The 24,191-nt window shown below is 39.3% G+C and overlaps 1 long non-coding RNA gene across 1 annotated transcript in view; it reads left to right on the forward strand.

The window, feature by feature from the left end:
- The first annotated feature begins 19,555 nt into the window (after positions 1-19,555).
- LOC115597939 overlaps positions 19,556-24,191 on the forward strand; it is an 8,191-nt gene continuing 3,555 nt past the window's right edge. The window contains exons 1-2 of the long non-coding RNA XR_003987279.1: positions 19,556-19,567; positions 21,059-21,060. This is a non-coding gene — a long non-coding RNA (uncharacterized LOC115597939). The remainder of the gene's footprint in view (positions 19,568-21,058; positions 21,061-24,191) is intronic.

Below are 24,191 nucleotides of genomic sequence, written 5' to 3' on the forward strand. Positions count from 1 at the left end.
GAGTACAGAAATTTTATACCATTTCTCAAGATGGTATTTTTGCATAAACTTAATTTGCTATATGAAATTTAATTAAATTGTTATATGAAAAAGTAAAACATATATTAGATTCTTCCTGACATTTACATCATGAAGAATGTCAGGAATATTTATTTATTTTTCAGTCACTGAGCCGAGGTCTCTACCCACACTGAGGGTTCTAAAAAACACTTAATGAGATGTAAACAGTCTTACAGCTAACCCTGTGTTTTAGTGATCTGACACAGCATCTTGACTCAGTTAGAGCTTTGACATTGAATTTAATGAGTGAGTCTAAAAATGTAAGAGAAGATTTCAGCCAGGGTTAGACTGATTGCATGAATTGTCCCTGGGTTGGGCAATCCCAAGCACAAATAGGTTGGGCAGAGAATGAATTGAGAACAGCCCTGGGGAAAAGTACTCGGGGGTGTTGGTTGATGAGAAGCTCAGAATGAGTGAGCAATGTGTACTTGCAGCTCAGAAAGCCACCTGTATCCTGGGCTGCATCAAAAGAGGCATGGCCAGCAGGTCCAGGGAGGTGATTCTTACCCTCTACTTCACTCTGGTGAAACCCCACCTGGAGTCCTGTGTCAAGTTCTGGAGCCTCCAACACAAGGACATGGAGCTATTGGAATAAGTCCAGAGAAGGCCCACAAAAATGATGAGAAGAAATCCCACAGGGATGATGAGGAGAAACTTTTTCATTGTGAGGGTGACAGAGCACTGGGACAGGCTGCTCAGAGAGGTTGTGGATTCTCCTTCTCTGGGGACTTTCAAAATCCACCTGGATGCATTCCTGTGTGACCAGCCCTAGGTGATCCTGGGGAGTTGGACTGGATGATCTCTAGAGGTCTCTTCCAACCCCTAACATTCTATGATTCTGTGATCAGAGGGCTGGAGACTTCTTCTAGAAGAACAGCCTGAGAGAGCTGGAATTCTTAAACTTGGAGAAGGGAGGGCTCTGAGGAGACCTAACAGTGGCCTCTGCAGCACCTGAAGGGAACCTACAAGAAAGCTGGGGAGGGACTTTTTTACAAGGGCATGTAGCAATAGGACAGGGGGTAAGGGCTTTAAATTGGAAGAGGGGAGATTTAGTTTAGCCATTAAGAAGAAGTTATTTAGTGTGAGGGTGGTGAGACCCTGGCCCAGGTTGCCCAGGGAAGTTGTGGATGCCGCTCCATGGAGGTGTTCAAGGCCAGGTTGGATGGGGCTTTGTGCAACCTAGTGAGAGGTGTTACAGCCCATGGCAGGGGGGGTTGGAACTAGATAAGCTTTTTTAGGGTCCCTTCTAACTCAAACCATACTGTGATTCTATGATAAAGGCTTTGAGGTGTGTCTTACTATATACTAAGCAGTATAAATGGTTTCTCACTATTAGTGCATGTATGCTTTCTGAATAACTTATTCCTTTGCATTGCTGACATGGGGCAATGCAGTTCTGTGACTGAACTGTTTGTTTTGGGAATATACATATTTTCTCCAGGAAGAAGCCCTCTTAAAAGAAATTTTCTGTGTTAAAAGGCCTATTTGGAAATAGATTTGCATCCAAGCAAATAGGTTTGCATCCAATAGGTTTGCATCCAAGCATTCATAAGCTGTATCAACTATGCTTTTTGTTAGAAGTCACCCATGGAAATAGTTAAGAGAGAAAAAACATTAAAATCAGAATTCATTTACCTCTCAAAGTCTTCATAACAGACTTACAGAGAAAATACAAACCTTTGTTCAATCTTATTTTTCTGCTCTGTGATTTCACTACTCGCCACAGAAATTTCCAAACTCACAAAGGTAACAGATGACTGATTACTCAATGATGCAGCAGAATAAATCTGTTGTAACCATAATTAAAGAGCAAATGTGTTCCATCCTGCCCATGTAGTGGGCCTTAAATGTGTTACAGAGAGGAAGTAGATATCTAATTGATTATCAGCAGTTCCCTAATACATTGAGATAATTAATTTTTGCTGAGCATCTCGCATACAGATTTAAGTTTAAGCCTAGTAAAAATATTTTTTGAGTTCATCAGAAATTGCTAGCTTCTGTTGTTAACATTTTCAAAGTACTTTTTGTCTGTGCTCTTATTCTGCCTTTTTCAAAGTCAATTCCAATTAAAATAGCCTTGACAAAAATCAATACCCAGAACTGAATATGTGTATTTTTCTTACAGCTAAGTACACGGTTCTGGATGGAATCACAGTAAGACCTAGTGGAAGCAACTAGTAAAAAATAAATCTTTTTATGCCCTTGCTTACAAGTTTCCTGACCTCTTTAACACTGAAGTGATAAAGAAACTGAAGAAGTTGAAAGTTTTCACACTCATACCTTTACAAAGTGATGGAAAACCTTTCCCTAATTGAGGGCCTAGCATTATTTGTGAAGGTACCAAGCACCCCTCTCAGTACTTGGCACTCTCTCCAGCCCTTGGAAATATTTTCAGGACATGCTACCAGCATGACTTGTCGGATCCATGCGGTCCCTTCAGAGGGAAAGCAAGATTTCATGCCAAAATGTGCTGAAAAGCCAGAAATTCTGGGGCTGTTTTAGGACTTTGGTGGACTCCTCACAGGCTGGCAGCAGTAGGCAGTGTGGATGCTTTTCATCCTGGCTTTTGTTTTCTCTTCTGTAGCTGTAGGAAACCAGATCTTTGAGGAGGATCTGTGTGTTCTTTGGAAGTGCACCATGACCACATGTTTGTATCTGTTTACCTTAGTGTAAAGAGTGATCAGCTCCATGAAATTCCAGGATGTGAGATTTTCTTTTGCATTCACCATTTTTAATATTGTCACAATAAAAAAAAATTGCATATAGATTTTATGTTCACAGGCTCCTTTGCACCGGGTGATAAAAATAAATATTTATTTTTTTCTATGAATACATTAGCAACAAAAGGAGGGCTAAGGAGGATCTCCATCCTTTATTGGATACAGAGGGAAACATGGTGACAAAGGCTGAGGAAAAGACTGAGGTACTTAATGCCTTCTTTGCCTCAATATTTAGTGGTAAAATCAGAGAACTCAGCTCCCTGAGCTGGAAGACAAAGATAGGGAACAGAACAAATATAATCACAGCAAGAAGCTTGTGTACAGGTATTAGTAGAACCTTGATTAACAGAATTGAGTTTGCTGCCCAAAGAGCTTTCTGTACACTTGCTTAGCAAATGAACTGTAATTACACAGGGACTTGTCATTGCAGTCATCTTTGGTGGGTTTTTCTTCTACAGAAATGAAAACTTTGGGAAAACCCCAATTTTAGAAGGAAATTCTGGTTCTGTAAGGGAACTGACATCAGATAAGTGATTGTACTGGGTTTCTAACACTTTGCTGTTCATTAGCAGTGCTCTGATACCTCCAGCATGAGTACCCCAGAGACATTTCCAGGAGATGGCACTGAGTGTCACTGTGCCTGCTCAAAACATTATCCTACTCTGCAGAAAAAAATAGAAGTTTGCTCCTTAGAATTCATGTTTTCAGTTTAGTAAGTAAAGAAATCCAGCTGTCAGTCACCTTCCAGAAGCCTGACTTCCAGGTTAGCTTGCAGTTTGCAAAAATTTGACACACAACTTATGCTTCCCTTTGTATTTGGTTTGCATTTACCAAAAATCGGTCAGAAGACAGTATCAGTATTGAAGTCCACTTTCAGATCATGGAATTCTCTGAGTCCAAGCACCAGTAATATTATGGTACTTGACAAAGCAGAAAGTGTTAATATGAAGTTGTAAATTGTCAGCATAATTATTGTAACAAATCATATTTATGGTATATCTAGGCCTAAAAGTGCCAGAACTTGATTAATAATTAATTGTAATTACTGTTTAGAATTAATGGCTTTCCAGATTTACAGACTTGAAAAATGACCCAGACACATTTCCCTGCACCTTTACTGAAGTTGTGATAGCTTGATTTTGAAGCAAATTTGACATTTTTTATAATATCTGATAATCCTTGTATTATCTTTATGTTCTTTTTGATTTTTTTTCATAATATCCTAAAAATATACAAATGCAGCAATAGCTCGAGTCAATGTGTTCACCTTTAAAGTCTGCTTCACTGTAGGTTCTTTTGTGCCCTTTTAAGCCAGCAGGAATGGGTTTGCATCCCACAGTGACACCTGAAATTCTCCACATCAGTGGTATGTCTAGTGGTAGGTACTATATAAGTAGAGTCCAGAAAACCAGACACACTGAGGTGACCAGAGAAATAACCAGGTCATTCCTGGGTTTGAGTAGAGAGGATGAGCAGTATTTATTTTAATGGATTTCTTTAAAGAAACAAAAATTTTCCTTCCCTGAATTTTCTGTATTTTAGATGTTAGTTAATATTTAAAATGTTTTGATGTGGGTTTTGTTGCTAGCATTTTCAGTTGGGCTGCTTTGTTTCCTTGGTCTGTTGATGCATCTCTAAGGTTTTTGTTGCTGACACTAGGTGTCACACTAAGAATGTTCCTATTTCTGGAAAGAAGCAAAAGCGTTTGACAGTAAACAGGAATATGCTCTTCCCAGAATTTCCTTCTCTCAGTTTGAACGCTGAAAGTCAGAGAGAGTTTTTGCATTAATTTGGGTGCAGTCGAGTCTATGCCCTTGGTGCTTACATTGATTCTCTCCTGGTAAAATTGCAGGACAATGGACACAAGCTCCAATTTGGCAGCCCCATGGATTTGCAGTTCCCATTCACTGTAGGAGAAGCTAACGAAGGGAAATGACCTGTGCTTCCAAATGTTGCCCAGACTTTTCAGAGGTTTGGAAATGGAGGTTATTATGTTTTCCAATACTGTGTTCTAGCTCCACAACTAAAAGTACAAATGAGCAGTTCTCAAAACAACATTTAGCAGGACAGATTCTGCCCAGAATTGCATACTCTAAAACCTAAAGCCAAAGAACTGGTTCCTGGCATTTGGCTGGAGAATATGCATTATTCCATGCCTCCTGTGGAGCTTTCAAACCCTCTGTGAACCTACAGTCATTCCTTCCTCTTTTCATTTGCAATGAGTTTCATGGGGACACTTCCATGGTAGGTAATTCCCAGGAGGGCAGTGAGAGAGGTGGAAGAACTATCTCACAGTAAGCAGAGAGGATTATTGTGCAATAATTGTGCAAAATTCAGAGTGTGGCATAGGTCAGAGCTTCCAAATATTTTGGTGGGAGCTTCTCTGTATACAGGTATTTACATAAATTCTAATCTAAAGCTTGTTGAAGTACAGAAACCTGTGTGTGGATGGTGGTGTTCTTTGGATTAGGCACTTAGTGGGGATGTGAAAAAACAGGGCTGTGCCTGCCTCAAGTGTTTGCAGTCATGAACAGAGAATGCAGATGGAAAGATGGATTCAAAGGAGAACTTTAAAATTCTGTTTTTATTTTTCACTCGGCCTTTTCTCATTTGAGTGAGCAGTTTGTACACCAGGTGTCTTATGCCAGCTTGTACTGATCAATGGAAGAACTTTGTTTTTGGAAGGTTCTGAGAGCTTTTAGAGATGAAGCCTTTATTTGTTTTTCCAACCTTATGTTCTGAAAAAAGGGTTTAAATCCTAAACACTTGCAATTCTGTGTCGACATATGATAGACTCGAGTTGAAAGCACTATAAAACTTGTTTACAAGGACTCGGAGAGTGAAAAATTGTTTCATTTAAAAAGCTGTGGAGGAAGTAGAATCTGACAGCTCCAGAGCCTTATTTTTCTCAGGCCTCACAGCAGGGATAGTGCACCAGCATGGATGCTCCTGTCACCTCTGAAAGCCCTCATACCAGCTGTACACATGTGAGACAGAAAGTACAAGAGGAATACAAGGCAAGAGACAGTAATATTTGTTTTTTTCCAGAGTTTCATGGTTGAATACATAGCAAAAGATCTGCTCTATTTTTTCTTCTATCACTGTCTGTCTTGATGGTAAGAATAATGATGTGACAGACAGAACTATATCCTATATTCTTCCTCCTAAGATAAAACAGATAGCAAAGAGAGAGAGACAGATCTCATAGGTCTATTAATATTGTATCACTCTGGTACCTACTTGTTTTGTCTTCTACCACTCTGATACATTGAAAATCTGAAACAGTTGTTGATGGTGAAAAATGTTCAATATCAGGTGAAATTCTTGATGCTTGTCTTACCCTACTGTCATTTGGCATGAATTTGATCTGTGAATTGTCTTTGCACTAGTACCGAGTAGATAAGCAGTCAGGTTCTAGGGAGCAAAGTCTTCCTGACAAGTGCAACATAGTGGCAGGTTCCATGTTCTGGGATTGAGGCTCCCTTTTGTGCCCATTAGACCAAATTTTGGCTGCATGTGTAATAAAATGATAATGTTGTGCAGAAATGGTCAGACTAATGTCCTGGAGCCTTCCCCTGCCCACGTGTATTATTCTGCTACTTGCTTACACCAAACCTGTTGGTTTGCAGGGCTCTGCACCCCAGACATTGAAAGGTAATTCTTCAGGGTGAGAATCAATGTCTTACAAATATTAAAACAAAAAGAAAACTTTCACTGTCCAGTTTCACCCTTTTACATGCAAGATGTTTAATGAATGTAAATGAGAGGCTAATTTGTATACTTTCAGGTGATGCAGATATCATGAACTCTAACATGTTCAAAATATTCTCCTTCAGACCATACAGGAGAAATGCAGAAAGCTACATAGAACCTAACTGCAGCCAAAGGCAGAATTAGTACTGATGCCTAGTACTTTTACTTTTGATTAATATTTTACCATGTAAGCTTCTCAGGTGCTTTTTGGGTTGGCAATGGGGGCTGCTTTTTTTCCCACCAAGTGCAGACACATCAGCCATGAGATGGGAAACAGGAAAAATCCTGTGCTTTTTATCCTCCTCAGCAAATCCCACTGAACCTGGTAGGTGAGGACAGCAATTCTGTAGGCCATCTGTACGTTTGAGATCAAGCTTCAGCTGGAGGAAATTGTGATGGAATTGGCAGGATAGGATATGAGATGTCTGATGTCTGCTGATTCTTGCGCCTTACACTGTTTCCTAGTCTGAATGAAGAACAAAAACTAAATGCACATTATAACATTGTGCATTAAAGGTTGTGTCAGTCTTAGCTCTGCAGTTTCAATAACTGTGTGGACCATAATGTGCTTTAAGATGTGTCAAATTTAACAGATATTGGAATGGGCTGCCCAGGGAAGTAGTGGATTCTCCATCCCTGGAGATATTTAAAAAGAGACTGGATGTGGCACTCAGTGCCATGGTCTGGGAACCCCAGTGGTAGTGGATCAAGGGTTGGACTTGATGATCTCAGAGGTCCCTTCCAACCCAGCCAATTCTATGATTCTATGAAATGTGTTCTCATTTCTATTGAGCCTCTTGTGCCCTACTGAAACTTCACGGACAATCACAATTACTCATATCATCCCAAATTTTGAACCCTCTGAAGTCCACTGAAGCTCTACTATGGGAGTAGAGGAGCATTATTATACACCTGCTCATATGCCTTTGGAAAAAGGAAGAGCCTCATTAAAGGAAACAATGTTTTGTGTATGTGCAAGATCTTGCTTTCATGTTCAGTCTGTTTCTTTCATACTTTTGAGTACTGTATACCTCTGGGTATCTTTACAAAATTAATTACAGACCAGCTTCTCCTTGATGATTTGGTTTCCTTCTAGTAGCCATTTAGGGGCACATGATTCTCTAACCACTGAGTCTGAACAAAAACCCTACAACATTTGGAGCTATTTGCATTCAAAATGTTTGGCTTGGCTCCACTTCTGTATTTCACTCTAGAGCCCTTCTTCTTCATTAGTGGTGCATTAGCTGTACTGTTTTCCTTGTCCTGCTTCTGGTACCTACTCTGGCCTGTAAAAAAACTAAAAAGCTGTAAGAAATTGTGTGATACTCATTGCTGCAGCCAGTGCAGGCTGAAAACCCAAGCAGAGCTGGTCAGCTCATTTCTGCTGATCCATTCTGACTGCTTTCAGACTGTTCTGAGGTGCTAAATTCCCTTTTTTGTTTTAAAGAAAGGCAGCGAAAGTAAATGTTTTCGAAGAAGCACCTCTGAGTTCTGAAAATAAGATTTGCCAAAAATTTCAATCAGCAGTGCAGCAAATATTGAAAGCTGAACGTGGTACATTCTCATGAGGCTCTCAGAAGAGCTGAGTGAATTTCTCTGTGTATTTCTTAATCTACCAGCACAACTGCAGTGTCAGTTATGGCTGATGCTTCAGGTCCTTACTACCAGTTTCACTTTGCTCATTTTGGAACTTAACATTTGCACTGTGTAACCAGACGTACTCATGAATTAAAATCTCTCCACAGAATGCTCAGGAGCAATGCAGATTTGCCGCATGGCTCTCATACAGGAGATTGAGTATATCAGGCTTCTGTCTTCTAGCATACTTCCAGGCTAGTTCCATTATATATATGAAGAAAAGAGAGAGTAATCTGATAATAAATACAATTCCATCATATCTTTCTTTGGGTGGCTACACAGGACAGACCTATAAATATTACCTTACAGCATTTCACTATGGGCAGATCTTCTCTGCCAAGTGCAGGATTGTTAAGCAAAGTTCCACCTATTTCATATTCTCTAAGATATCAGTAAAGCCTGAAGAGTGTGTGGTGGCTTTACATGCTGACACTCAAATTCCAGGATGGGGAGGACTCTGAAAGGACACTGATCACTGCTGTTGGACCATAACTTAAAGTTTATAATTGAAACGAAAGCTAAAGAAAGGAGCAGTAAGAGAACCTTTTCAGAACATATTAAACTTTAAATCAGTGTTGAATATGTAACCAGCTGTGGTCTCCCTAAGAAAACACCTGGGTGAGATTCCCCTCAATGAAGAGCACAGAAAGCAGTATGTGAAGGACAAACCAAGCACAATATTCCAAATGCATGAAAATTTGATGGCTAGCACGTTTACTACACTGGATTAAAATAAAAAAATCAAATTAATCTGGGGTTCAATTTTCTAATTAGAATGCAAGGGCAAGAAGCAAGGCAGATCATCCTTACTTAAGCATCTTTTCCCAAAGATCACCTCATTCCATCTGCAGATGCCTTGAAATGCCTTGCATTTAAAACAACAAAAAATATCTCTTGCAGATTGCTATTTAATCCTCCTTACCTCTTTTCTCCCTTTTTTTTTTTTCCTTTAAGCTGCATAGCTGTTTCTTACTATAGCTCTTCTCTTACAGCAGGATTCCCCTTCTACTGCTTATAGTATCAGTAATTTCCCCGCCTAATATTTCCTTCTGCTCTCTGCCCCCCAGAGAACCCTTTTTGCTTCTCATTTTGCTGTAAAGTCAGTGTTTCAGTTTGATCAGGCAGTTTTGTGGTCCCTGACCTACTGCCTTTTATATTGTAAGCAGCATCTTTGAAATGCATTTCTGTTTTGATCACCTGAGGAATGTTCAGAACTGCGTATGCTCAGTCTTCAGAAACACTTTGATGTGTGGATAAATGAATATTTTCCCTTCTGGCTTGAAACATTTCCAGGCTACCAATTTTTAAAGTACTTAACCAACCAGTCTGAAGAAACACATGATCCTTTTTTTTGCCATTAGCTTACTCCTGTGATTTGGCAGAGTAGCCATCAATGAAAATAAGTTGTACAAACAAGAGGATAGACTGCATTCATTTTAGAGTCCTGGGATTATGGCTAAAGAAGACATCAACAGCAGTCTGTTTCACTTTTTTAAAATTTCTTTTTATTTCTCCTTCCCTACTTAAGTGTGCCTAGAAGAGTGTTTCCATTTTGGTGTCTTTCACAGTCTTTTAATTAGGCACATAAGCACCCATGAAAACCTTGTAGAAACCCCAAAGCACAGAACAGCTCTTTATGTAACACAGCTGCTGGATGGCAAGCTGCCACGTTCTGCCCCCACTCCTCTCCTCTGACTGATCATTTTGGCATTGCCTCACTTTGACATGAGACTCATTTACTTAAAAGACAACATTTTGCTTTTTGGATTTTTTTTTTCTCTGATTATAATTTTTCCCACAGATGCTTCTGTTACCTTTGCTTAGGATGCTCAGTGGGTATGCTGAGCATGTCTGTAGTTATTTAGTGGCTGGCATAAGGTTGTTCTTCTGGCACTGCATGTCATGTGTAGTTGTTTTGTTGCTCTGACCTGTGGCATTTCAGAGGCTTCCAGATGCCACTTCTCCACATACTTGATTAGGAATCTGTTGCTGCCTCACTACATTTTTGTGTCCAGTTTTGCTATGGCAAAACTTACACAAAATCAATCCTATTGCATAGGTAACAAGAAAACAGGCATTACAAAGACAGACATAACTTGATGTTATGTGTTTTGTCATGTTATATTAATGATTTTTCTAAAAGAAAAAAGCAGAAATGTTTTGAAGGTGGCAGCACCCTAGAAGTACCTGAAACTCTTGCTGAAGAGCCTGCTTCATCTCTTTCATAATCCAGCACCAAACCACTGCTTCTGTAGCCCCTTGGCTCTAAAGCAATATAAACCCTTTTCTCTACCCATTTCTGTGTCTACATGTTTTTTCTCCTCTGCACTTTAAAAGTCACTCAGAGATGCTCCACTTCTGAGCAGAAGCATACCCGTGTATGGCTTTAGTTATTGGCAGACATGAACATTGAAATTCTGTGGGTTTTCAGCTAATGGGTGCAACATAAACATGTATTCTTATAGTGGTTGAAATAGTCTACAGCTGGAGAGACCATCTCTAGACTTGATAGGGTAGTTTACAAACTGTGTCTTTGAAATTGCCTGCTAATGGCTTGCCACAATGCACTTTTGTTTTTTTCAGCTGCTTGATTAGGTATAGTCCTGTGTCTAGGACAGGAGCAATGGATATTGTCACAGATGAAGCAAAATAGAATGCACATCTGGCTCTTAGGCAGTTGGCTTACATGCCATAAACCAACATCAGCTTTATTTGGTTTTACTTGGAATGACCCTGGATGCTAAAGTTTTCAATGAAACCAGTTTTTCTCACTTATATTGAAACTGTGAACCTGTATTTTATAATGCAATTTAGAGGATGACTGTGACTCTAATTCCACTTTCATACTTCTGAATACCTACATATTCTCCAGTGACTTTTGTTTCAATTAGTTGTATTGATTCAAGTTTATAATTTTACACTAACACAGAATTGTGTTAGGAGCATCTTCAAAGACAAGATTGCATTGTTGAAATTATAGTAGTTTCAATGTCAATTTCAAACTAGTAGCTTCCTACTTGTAGCAGTTTGTATGCACAGGTGAATACAATAAATTTCTATATGGCTCAGCTAATGGTAAATGAAGTCTATATTTTATTTTGACTCTTGAAGCTCATAATTCTGAACATTGTATTAATTTCCTTTACATTTTTTGTAGTGCATGCTTTAGAAATTTGATGTGGATGTGATCTCCAAGACTCCAAAATGGATCATGGAGATTTTCTCACTCAAAAGTGTATTATTGTGTTTCATGTGTTTCCACAAACTAGCCTAATTTTCTTAAACCCATGGAAACTTCTGGTATCCATTGGTGTCCTATGACAAGAATTTCAACTCCACATAATGTCCCAAAGTCTCTCACCTGTGGCTGGGGTGGGAGCTTTACAACTTCTCTGCATCTCTTATGATTTTATAGATCCTTGTCATAATCCCCTTGGTTATCTTCTTTACAGTCAGAAGAATCCAGGTTGTCTTAATTGTTCCTTGACAGCCATTGCTTCATTTTTACTGTAGTTGTTGCAAATGATCCCTGTCATAATACCCTTGGTTATCTTCTTTAGAGTAAGAGGAATCCAGGTTGACCTAATTGTTCCTGACAGCTGTTGCCTAATTTTTATTGTAATTGTTGCAAATGATGCTGCTTTTCCAGTTCTGTTATGTCCTTTTTGGGTCCTGGATTACTGCCTATCAAATTAGCACATCACTACATCTTTTTGTTTTCTTTCCTATTTCTTTCCAAACTACTGGTTATTTTTGCTTGCTTTTGTTTTTACCACTGTGAGGCACTGAGCTGACAGTTCTATAGAGCTATTTATTATAACTCTGAAATTCTTTTCCTGAGTGATAGATAATAGCTAGCTGAGAGCTTCTCATTTACTTTATAAAGTTAGAATAGTTTGGTTTTTTTTCCCTGGCACTGCTTCACATTTGTCTTTATGAATGTCATTTGGCATTTTATTGCACAGTGCTATGAAGTCCCTCTGCAAGGCCTCTTAGTCAGCCTTCATTTTTACTTCTGTGAACAACTTACAATTTGCCACTTTGAAATTCATGATCATGCCAAAACATGCAAGCTTGAGTATGTTTTCTATGGGGACTCCATTGGTGACTCTTTTGTGAAAATTAACCATTTGTTTTTCCCTCTAGTTAGTCAGTTAGCTCTGTGAAGAGCTTTCCTCATATCCCAAGGCAGCTTATTTATCTAGCAGCAATGGGAATTTTATTAATGTCTTTTAAAATCAAAGTAGTTATATCCACCAGGTTCACGTACCTCTTCTTCACTACTTCACAGAACAGACGTTTGTGAAGCATCACTTCCCTTTGTGAATGTCATGTCAACTTTTCACGAGCAGGTCATAGTATTGATTTTCAACCATATGAAGTGAGCCAGGTCTTGGGTACCAAAGCACTCCAAAGAAAATGTGCTGAAAGTAATGCAGAAACAATATTGTGACACTATAGAAATAGTGTAGTGTTTTTAAGCTTAACAGAAGGGAAGAAATCTTAATGTTAAACTTTTAGCATATTTTGAAATGTTAAGAAGCCCTAATATTTGGTGAGTGGTGGTGAACTATTCAAGAATCAGAGGAAAGTTGCAAAGAAATGAGGCTGTCACATCTAGAAAAAGGCACCTCAGTATAAATCAGGGCCAGAGAAAAGTTGCCTGGGGCATCTCATCACCAGTGTAAGTCTCTGTTAAAACAAATAAGGCAGACAGATACAATGCCCTGTCGTCAGCTCCTTTTCTTGTCAATGCCTGTCTCCTTTGATTTTTCATCCCCTGGAATTTCTATTTTTGCCTGTGTATGTTAAACACTTAACTAATAAGCTGTGCTACAAGCATTCAGAAATCCACCTGAAAGGTCTACAGAAGTCATTCTGTGTTACTGTATCTCCTTTGGCAATTTTTGTGTGCTTTTGCTGCTTGTCATTTGGGCTAGAAGCAATCTGCTCTGTGCTTTGGCACTACTTGGCATAATGGGGTCATGGTCTTTAAACAGAGTTCCTGGGTATTACTGAATTTTTTCCAGGCTTTATCCAGATACCCACTAACTACCCACTGTTACACTGATACCCACTGTTACCCACTGATACCCACTACCCACTGATACCCACTGTTACAGTGTTTTGCGTAGTAAAGTATTATTCATCTGATGTTCCCTGGATACCTTCTGGAAGCACAACATGTTTGCTGACACTGAGGCAATAATAAGTGAGAGGTTACACCCTGCAATGCTTATTTCAGCTGTTTTATGGTTGATTTCCTGTAGTGCTGGTTCTGGAGTTTTGTTTCCATCCATTATGTCACTTTGACCAAAAACTTTTTCTATTCCCACTTTGATTTGAAATAATACTGTGATGCATCTGCTACCATGTTTCAGTGCATGAGTCTGCTTGAGTTTCTGAATATTGAAGAGTCCTATATGCTTATGGAAATTTTCATTTAACTTATGTGAAATCTTCATTTAACTTACCTTCTGTGTTCCTTATGTCTTCATCACCTACTAACCATACAGACTATCTGGTCAGCTTCCTCTTCCTTGTGTATTTGAACATGGTTTATTTTAGATGTAAAGCTTTCTGAGAGCTCAGACTTTACTCAGACTCTTATTGGCCTGCCTTACAGGATTTTTTACAGTTAACTTCTCAGAGTTTGTTGTTTTACGTTTTCCTTTTTTGAAAATAATGTCAACTCTGTTAAAGTAAGCCACCTTAATCTGATAGGCTTCCTTGGTGAAATATTTAATCCTACTAGTCTTTCCTGGGTGTTTGAGGGGTCAGGAGAGGAGAAAGGAGGGTTTTAGTAGATGCTGAAGGGGCTTTATGGTATCTATTCATATTTACTGCTTTAAGAATGCAGTACTGCCTTTGTGGCATCATTAAGCAACATTCTGAATATAGATTCTTATCAAAATAGGAAAAAAATAATACTGGACTTTCTGAGTATGTATTTAGGTTTTAGCTCTCATCCCCATGGGTGAATATTAGGTAGGTAGTACCATTTAAAATTTACAGTTTAGGATCCGATAGACTAGAAGACAACACCCTAGAAAATCCCCAGGACTTCTTCTGGATATGAAAGGAAAAGACAAAAAATCCCTTTCAGACAGCCTGTGCAATATCTTGTTTTCACTATGGTAGCTCAGTCCTGCAGTGCTGTGACATCTGCCAAGCAGTACCAGATGTCCGAGCTGCTTCTTCAGTTTCATAGTGAAGACAGAATCCACGATGCAGAAGTGGTTATTTATGTGCCTACTTTACACCTGAGAGCTGGCTAAATGAAATGAAAGCCAATTCCTCTTTCTAGAAAATGTTACAAATGTATATGAGGGCAGTAAGAGACTGGAATAAGTTGGTTAAGGAGGTTGCTGATGTTCCTTTCCTGGAAGTGTTCAAGTCCAGGTTGGATGAGGCCCTGTGCAACCTGGTCTAGTGGGAAGTGACCCTGCCCATGCAGGGGGGTTGGATCTTGATGATCTTTAGGGTCTGTTCCAACCCAAACCATTCTATGAATCTATGAGTTTGATCTGCAAGAAGACAATTAGTGAACAAGCATTTGCTGTTTTACCTCATGTGCAAGCACAGTGGGAAATGAATTTACTTTTATTCTGTGGGTATACAGCAGCTAGAGGAGTAGTGTCCTGATTTGTGGCTGATATTGTTAGGTACTCTTGTAGGCTAAATAATGATATAAATAAATTACTGTAGCAGGAATGATGGCAGGGGATGTTCACAACAGCTTGTGTAATACCCTCCACTTGTAACCATGTATAACCACAAAGAACAGTAAGATTAAAGGCTTGCTTACAAGTTAAGGGTACATTTTTCTCATTCTCCAGTTTCTCTTCATTCTTTCAGTTCACCTTGAAAGGCACTAAGGATTAAATTCTACTAGGTCTCTAAATTGGCAGTGGTGATACCAGTAAACTAGCACTGTTACAGCTCAGTTCTGCTACCAGCAACCAAAGTCCATGTTCTGGTCTCCTGGAGACATTCTACATTCACACAACACAACTGTGCATCAAATTATAGTGTGATTTGATTTCTCTTCTCTACACCTGCTTATTTTCCTGCTAGGTAGCAGGGAACTGTAGTGAGAAAGGATCCTCCTTACTATTTGAGAACTATTTGGGCTGGAAGCAATCTGCCCAAGTCTGCTCCAGATGGAGCCTCCTCCATCAACAGAATTTTTTATTAGTTAAATACTGGTACATTTACCTAAATGGGAATGATTTTCTTATCAGTTGCCAGTTTCAGAGCCCATGAATACTGAAATTCTAACATCAAATGTGGAACAATAACTATCATACAGTTAGGGCATCTTGTCATGATTTTCATGGCTCCTGTAATCTACAAGAGGATTTTGTTACCTGCCTAAGAGAAAAAGTCTGGTCATTACTCAGGATGCTGCATGTGCAGAAAGGAAAGGAAATCAAGCAAAGTAAATAACTGGGTTTTAGGGAAGCCATTGAAAACAAGAAAATAAAGAATCGAGAATGCTCTATGGAAAATAATTTTCCTGAAGCTAAGAGCCTTCTTAGTAGACCAAGTTGCCCAAACCCCCATCCAGCCTGTCCCTGAACACTTCCAGGGAGGGGGGATCACTGTTCAGCTTTATTTGTTAAGTATAAACTTGTTTTACTATTTCAAGTTGAGGAAACACTTATTTTTATGAGAAAATATTTTTTGGTTCTTTGTTGCTCCCTCACTTTTTATTGGCATGTGGCTTGGCAAACTTCAGCAGCTGTGAGTGTAAGAATTCCCCTTTGTTTGTCCATTCAAGTCTTGACAACTTTGAATTGAATGTGTTTGTGTATCAGCTCTCCTAATGGACCTCTGATACAATATTTGGGCCCCTTGATATACCCATATTAAACTTAAGAATATTTGTCAGGGTTTAATGATTTCAAAAGATAAAATATAAGAATTGGTGGACCACACCCTGACCTGTACCCTCCTATAGCCATGCTAAGCACTTTTAGGATTGAAAATCCAGGCTGTATTTCTGTCTCCTGACAAGTCTGAGCCACAGCAGGACAATTTTTTGCTCGCTCCAGTGTGATCTACAAAGGATTGGGATGCTGCAGTGTGGAGCAGCTAAGATGAACCTTTAGGAAAGGACACACGCATCAAGGCAGGAGGTGTGCCTGCTTTTTTCTGGTGAAACTGGGTGGGTTGGGGGGACTCAAAACACATTTCACAGAAAACACCCTTCAGCTGCCCTTGTACACTAAATTGTGATGGGCCCAGGCCACTCTCATGGTGCCTGTGGCTCTACAGGAGGAGAGTGTGACTCCCAGTAGTTATGGTTCTGTTATAAACCCAAAACTGCCAATTTCCAATCTTCTGCTGATGGGACAATTTATTACTGACTGCAGACATTGCAGTGTGGTGCATTGTTCTGTGTTTTGTTTAATTAAAAATTACACTCTGTGTGTGGCTTGAACCAGGTGGAGATTCAAGTCTGGCTCAGGACTATGTGACTCCTTCCTGAGGAGGGAAAGAAAGTAACATTTTTGTGCAATTTTTACACTTGCAGTTTCGTTGTGCACAACTTACCCAGGAAGCAATCCCTTTCTAAATAGTGCAGTCACTGATAGACATCCTCAGTGTTGCAGTCCTGTGGCTCTAGGCTTGCACACCCCTTGGTTTCCAGGTGTTGTGGTCAGAGACAAACTATTACATACAATAATACCCCTGGTAACAGTACCAGGAAAAGCACTATAAAGAACAGCAGCTATAGAACTCTATATAATTATATTTAGGAGGAGGCAGTAGAAGCAAGCTTGTTGAAATATGTCAAGCAAGAAAGGCCTTGCAGGTAAATCCAAAGCTATATGGGATATAAAAATTACCTTTCTAATTTAAATACACCATTTTCATTCCTATAAAAGCTGATACTATGATTGTTATTCATCAGTATTCAAGACAGTCTCTAAAACAAGGTAACAATCATACCAAGCTATAAGAGACCAAAATGATGGATGCTTTTAGAGGTTTGAGAGTATGTATGTGCATTGGAGGTATGGAAAAAAAGACAATGTGAATTTGTTTATTCATTACAAGCAGAAACATTAAAAATTACTGTCTAGGTTCAATTTACAGTCCTTTGACGCTGTGTTTCTGTTTATGTTTCCATTCACTATATTATAATGTTACAAGATATTTCTTGTTATGACTTGCCTTATGGAGAGAAGCAGAGAGATGGAGTAGCTATGGAGTTCATGGCTTGGCCTTTGAAATCAGATTATATATGTGGGGTTTTCTGGAAAAAAGACTCTCTACCTTTCCTATACGATACTCTATTGTATTTAGAAGTAGCTTTAAGAGACATAAATCAGTTAGGTTTGGGTTTAGGGTTGTGGTTTTTTTTTCATACCAAACTACACTCTCATGAAATGCTTGTACCTATCTTACAGTGGTAATGTAGCCATTGTCTGCTTCTAGCTAGACAATACTCAGGTCTAAAGCTTGGTATAATATATCATCCTTATACTGAAACAAATAAAAACCCAGTTGAATCACTACAATTCCTTCCACAGACTCTTCATTCTTCTCTGTGTGCCTTCTGTTGCATATTGTGTTGTTTCAAAATCAGTCTCTTATTTCTTGTTGCAGTATTATATTTTGCTTCTTTAAAAAATATGTCTTCCTTCTGTCAGACCTGTTTCTTCTCTGAATTATTCCTGCCTTGCTCTTCTCAATTGTCACCTTTATTCATCCATCTGCACAGGATCCAGTTCTGTGCAGGGACTTGCACATCTTAGAGTTTGAGCCATTCAGGGATAGAAAGATTTCACTTAAAGTTAGGTAAACTTCCTCAGTGAAGGTCCCTTCACAAAAGCAATTCTATATAAACAAGTAGTAGTACATCACTATTGACCATATAATAAACCCACAAACACAGTAAAGAGATAAGCTTGGTGACCAATAGATCTTTTCTATCTGTAACTTTTATTAATGAGCCCTAAAAAAAAAAAAAAGCACTGCTCACTAAGGCTTATTGCTTAATCATGCTAGTGCCACTGAACAGATAATGTATATGCTCCATCTGGATTATTACACAATGCAAGAGAAAGGCTAAATGAATTCTACATTTAATTCACTCTTTTCTTTAGAACAATAAAGTAAATTAAAATCAATGATTGATTGTCTTTGGGAACATAATCATGAGGGCTGAATACATAAACAATACACCAAATGAAGAGCTATTTAATCACATTTTTTCCTGTCTGTGTCTCAGTCGCTATATCATGAGCCAATAAATGCCATTTTATTTATTCAAAAGAGAAAAAGAAATGCATTTGTTCAGTGTGACTGTATCTCACTCTTCCAAAACACTCTATTTTCTTTGAAATATCTTTATTTAAGAAAATGTATAAATTTAAAAAAATTATTAAACATCTGGCATTGTATACAACATGTAGCAGTATCTTCACTAGGCTTAGTGCAGTGCAGAGCATCTGTCTTCATACAGTGACACATACAGAGTCCCAGGGAGTTTGAAATGCTCATCCTTAATGCCCAGGAATGTAAAAATTCCTTCCACTAGATGCCTGGGGGGGTTTGGAGTTCTTTTCATTTGGAATAGGAATTTCTTCCGACTGTTATTTTTTTGTCTTTGTCTTTTTTTTAATGTTATAACTTAGCGCCTTTAGATGAGCTATCTCAAAACCCCCCTCCTGTCAGGTGTCTTATGTTACTCATCAATAAACTGTCCTCAGCTTGCATAACTGTATATGTACAAGGCTGCTGGTAATGCAGAACTGAGGTGTGAGGATGAATTACTGGGGTGAAATGCTACTCTCTGTGGTTTTGAGAAAACTTGATATATTGACTTTTGCATGTGCATCTCATACAATAATGCAAATAAAAATGATGTCTGCATTACAAAAATGCACAGAAGAGACATGATTTGTTGTCCTGAAATAAACTGATTTGGAAATGAGGAAATAAATTTTACAGAGGTGAACTTAGTTGCATGGATTTTCACTTGTTGATTTTGAAAAAGCACTTTTAAGCAAGCAGGCATTTACTAGTATGCAGGTCAGAGGTTTGAGCTTTTCTCCTCAACCAACTGGTACCAAGTCTGCTATAAAGTTTATTAGTAGGACGCATCCATCAAGGCTTTATTTATTTCTTTTCACATCTAGGTATAGAGATGTAATTCTATGTCAACCCTTAATAGTACGGGAAAGAGACCCTGGGAGCTTCAATGGGATTTGCAAAGCTGGTAACATCTGATCATTCATCTTTAATGTCCCTCCCAACACAGACAAAGAAGATGTGGAATCTCTGAAATTTATATTTTGTGTCTTCTGTGTGTTTGGAGTTTCAGTGGTTATTAACTCACCAAACACTTCCTTTCCCATTTAATCACATTGCTTCCCATCTTTGTGAGGAAGTGGTGGGAGTCGTTTCTGGTTAAAAGTCATTAGGCCATTTTGTTATTCTCCTTTAGAGACACCTCAAGAGTAATTTATTTCATGATGCCACCAGAAGACTACTACCCAGTTACAGGTAAGCTGGCTAAGTTTCTGCATATTAGTGTGCTTGTAAAACAGAAGTAATTTTGAGGCAAGAAACTTGTTCAGATGTACGTGTGATCACTACATAACACACTGGGTCTTGAAACTGAGTGCTTTGTAATACATGACTGTAATGCAAATAAAAAATAACAACTTTTTTCCCTCTGACATCTCTTAAATGGAACACATGGTCAGGCCAGGTTGTACATCCAGCTGAGAGTTTGGCTGCAGCGACAGACAGTCTGGTTTCCAGAAAGAACCTTTCACCATCAATCACTTCATGTGGTATCCAATTTACTTCTTGTGGTTCTTTTCTCCCCATGCTCCTCAGCTGACTGTAATCTCCTACAGATACCACAAATCCAACATAGTGCCTGTTCCTGAAGAGTTTTCTAAGAGTTAGTTATTAGTTTGAATAATAGTCCATCATGCTATCAGATCAGTTAGGTGAAAAGCTTTGGCAGCTAGAAGGCCTGGAGACCAAGTTCCTGACACCTCCTGAAGTGAGAACTTAACTTCCCCCCTCATATAAATAGGCAGCATGTGAGAAGAAGGAGAACAGACTGTTGAGTGACCTGGCCACAGTGACTTGAAAGAACTAGAAGCTTAATATCTTATAGTACAAAGTGATCCTAGGAAAAAAAATTACTCAGAAAGATAATGGGGAAGTGATGATACAGACACTATCTAATCAAAGCTAAAAGAGAATTTACATTTGATGGCATGTTTGGACCTGGATGCAATGAACTCTTTTTACTTTTGAGTTGCTTGTTACTTTTTTTGGCAGTAAAAAAGATATGCTCTGATGTGATTACTGAGCCTGATCGGGACCTGCAGCTGTTGAGGGCCTGATTCTTTTCAGTTGGAATGTGTTGTGGCAAATGAATACATTGTGAAATATGTGTGTGAAACACATTGTCATACGTAAGAATAGAGAAAGCAGGAGAGGCAATGCGGTCAGCCATTTGGACTGGTCAAAGTTTAGCTAATAGTGTTTTAGCTGGGTTTTGACTAATCACCTTGGAGATGTGCTGGTTTTGTAGAAATTCAATATCCTATATTGCAGGTTCTGTTTCAGAATATCAGAACATTTTCCACTGTGAAGCTAGATGCATACTGTTATCCTCAATAACCCTCTCATGCAGTGTGCTTCATTTCTTTGCACTTCCTGGTTACTAATGGGAAGTTGATTTTCCAGTCTCAAACAAGAAGTGAGGGCAAGGTGAAGACTTAGAGGCCACAGCTCAGCCAGAGTCCTCTTGTGCCACTGGAGTCATTGAAATTCAATACAAGCAAGAGCAGTCTAAAATGATCTCATTTACTCTGCAATCAAATCTGACTTCAGGTTTCTTAGGCTAGTGGTAGGAAGGCAGCAGAGAAGCAGCTCCTCCTTTCCTCTTAACTGTTCATCATGCAGCTGACAATACATTTCCGAGCGTGCTGCCTCCTAGTCCTGTGCATTTAAAGTTCAGTTCCTGGGATTTCAAACATCCATAATTATGCACTTAAAACGTATTGTTTCCAGATGGTAATGCAACCAGTTATCTCAAACAATGAAAAAATCCAGTGATTTAAATGCTTGTGGCAGATGAGTAGGAGAGCTGAAGGAATAGAAACATGTAAAAAGAATGCTGTATAAGACCAGTGGTAAATTTTAAATACAAAGAATTTTGGTATAAATGTGGATCCACAGCCTTAGAAAAAGCTTTCCTGCGTGTACAGATTTGAGGAAATCAAGAGGTTAAAGTTTGGAATAATTTCAGATTTCATCTCTCATATGCCCAGATGATTAAAGGTTGTACAAACAAAGGAAACTCCATTTTTCTTCTTGAATGCAGAACTTGGTCCTAAGGCTTCAACAGGGGATAATCAGTATTTTTTTAGCTTCACTGTTCGCTGCAGCATGTTGATTACAGTAAAAGCACTTTGAATTTTCTGTGTGTTTCAGGGACCCAGAATTACCATCATTTTGAGCAAAAGCATACAGAACACATCCCTTCATTAGTTCTTGCCAAATTGTTTTGGCCAAACATGGCAGGTCAATAGTATGGTTTTACAAGTGCAAAGAATGCTGCTTGGCTCTAAGGATCAGTAACAAGCAGCATCCTTCTGATCTACAGGTCACAGATTTAGCTGCCTCCAAGAAATGCTCTCTTAACATCATGCAATGGTAATTAAGACAATAAGGTCATTGTGCATTATGAATTGTCACTTTTCCCTAGCACTGGTAACCCACGGAAGCAGTAAGAACAGGTCAGCAGTTTTAAGTCTTCTCTCTCTTCTCCCTTTTCCTGGAAACCCTGTGGTCTGAGCAGGCTACAGGTCAGTGTGCTATCTGGAGAGTCCCTTGGTGAATCCTCTTGCAACCCTGTGACCCTTCCCTCATGTCACCACAGCAGTGTCACTCTTGTCAATGTGGTGGACTGCCTGCCAGGGCACTGCAGTAGACACACACCTCATCCCATCCCTGAGCATAGAATCATAGAATTGCTCAGGCTGGGAAAGGCCTTCAAGATCATCAAGTCCAGCCTTGTCCTAATCCTACTACCCTATTCCCAATGACCCACCACTAAACTATATCTCCAAGCACCATACCCAGATGATTTTTTAACATATTCAGGGATGGAGACACTGGGGACTTCTTTACTTTCTGTAAAGAAGTTTCTCCTGATATCCAACTTAAATCTCCTCTGACGGAACTTGAAGCCATTTCCCCTTGGCCTGTCATCTGTCACCAGTGAGAAGAGACCAACCCCACTCTCACTTCAACCTCTTTTCAGGTATTTGTAGAGTGATAAGGTCACCTCTCAGCCTCCATTTTCCTAGAGTATAGAGCCCCAACACCCTCAGAGCACATAAGGAATGGTCAGTCATGCAGTTCCTGTACTCTTAACAGAAAAGGCATCTGTCACATAATGGAGGTGACTTTTTGATCATGTCAAAGATACCTCATGTTCATGGAAAAAGCTGGGGTAATAATGTGCTTCAAATGCCTTCCTAACAAGCTACATGACTTGTCTGGCTCAGAGGTTCCCTAGGAAGTGAGCGTTCTATACACTGTAACCTCAGATAGCTATCAAGTGCTTTGAATATTCCAAATCACAAGTGATTTCTCATTTCCATCAAATACATGTTTTAAGCTAGCACTTAGCATGTGTTCCAGTGTACATAGACCATAAAGAGATTGATTTTCTTTTACTGAAATGTATTCACTTTTCTTAGTTTTCTTTGCTAGTGGGCATATTTATAAGACAAGTGAAGTCATGCAGCTTGCTCAGAGCAGAAGCAGCCTGGAGGTGTATCCATTCACTCTTATTCTGTTCTTCTGGCAATTTTAAATGAGATACACAGAATCAGGATTGTACCTACAAATAAGGGCCCCCGGGACAGTTAGAACAGTTGCAGATCAGGGGTGATCTGACCACACTCCCTCTCCAGGCAGAGAAAAGCCAGCTGCCAGGAGGGCAATGGTGTAAGACATGCTATGCCAGTTGTCTGCATTAATTGGCTACCCCAGCTTTAGGGCTGCTTTGTGTGAGCAGCACAGCACTAACCAGCTGCAGCACAAGTCTGGATTCGGTCTCTGACAAAAGCTGCACTACTGATTGCACCACTATTGGCTTTTAAACTGTCTATTTACTGCTGGAGACCTCATTACAAGTGAAAACACTCCAGCCACTGTGACAGAGCGGGTTTTGATTGCCTTGTCCAAGCCTCCCACTCAGTGGAGCTTGATCTGCCTTGGTTCTGTTAGCATTAGCAGAAATACCCTAATGCAGTTGGGATGGGATGCTTTAACATTGCTATTCTGTAAGTGGTATTAACACTGCTGCCAAAAAGAACAGCCATGCCCTTTCTCTGTTCCCCAGCTCTTGTTCTTGTCCCTCTGTTGCTCCCTGCCTGCTGCCAGTACATGTATCTGCATTGCCAAGCAATGAACTAAATGGGGGAATGGGTCCACTTCAAAGTTAAAAGGAAAGAAAAAGTAGCAATGATTCATTCTAATCCAGATGAATTCAAACTGTTCTGCTGTTCAGCAATGAGAATGCCTTTGTCAGCCTGAAGAAGAGGGCAACTGGGAGGGCAGCACTTTGTATTTAGAGGCAGATGAAGGGCAAGGCTGCTATTCTTGGCTTACACTTTTCACAGAGATGTGGTATAAATGTGATCCTGTTCCCAAATGCCCTCAAAATGACGCTGTTATTCTTTTCTTACTGCTCCCCACCTCTAAATCCTCACTTAAAGTTTTTTTTTTTTAAACACATTCATTAAAAAGTGTTTTTATTGGCCTTTGTCATCTGAAGTTTAACCTGGAGTCTGAATCTCTAGTCTCCTTAGTTTGATCATACCAATGTTCAATAACTGAAACATGTTTATTTACAATGCATGACACAGAAAACATACTTCTAATGAGACTGCCTTTTCAGAGGAATAAACACAAAATATGATCCATCTACACACCAACAGAATAATTTTTGCATGTGCAGTGATG

The sequence above is a fragment of the Calypte anna genome, chromosome 2 (genome assembly GCF_003957555.1).
Source record: "Calypte anna isolate BGI_N300 chromosome 2, bCalAnn1_v1.p, whole genome shotgun sequence".
NCBI lineage: Eukaryota > Metazoa > Chordata > Aves > Apodiformes > Trochilidae > Calypte > Calypte anna.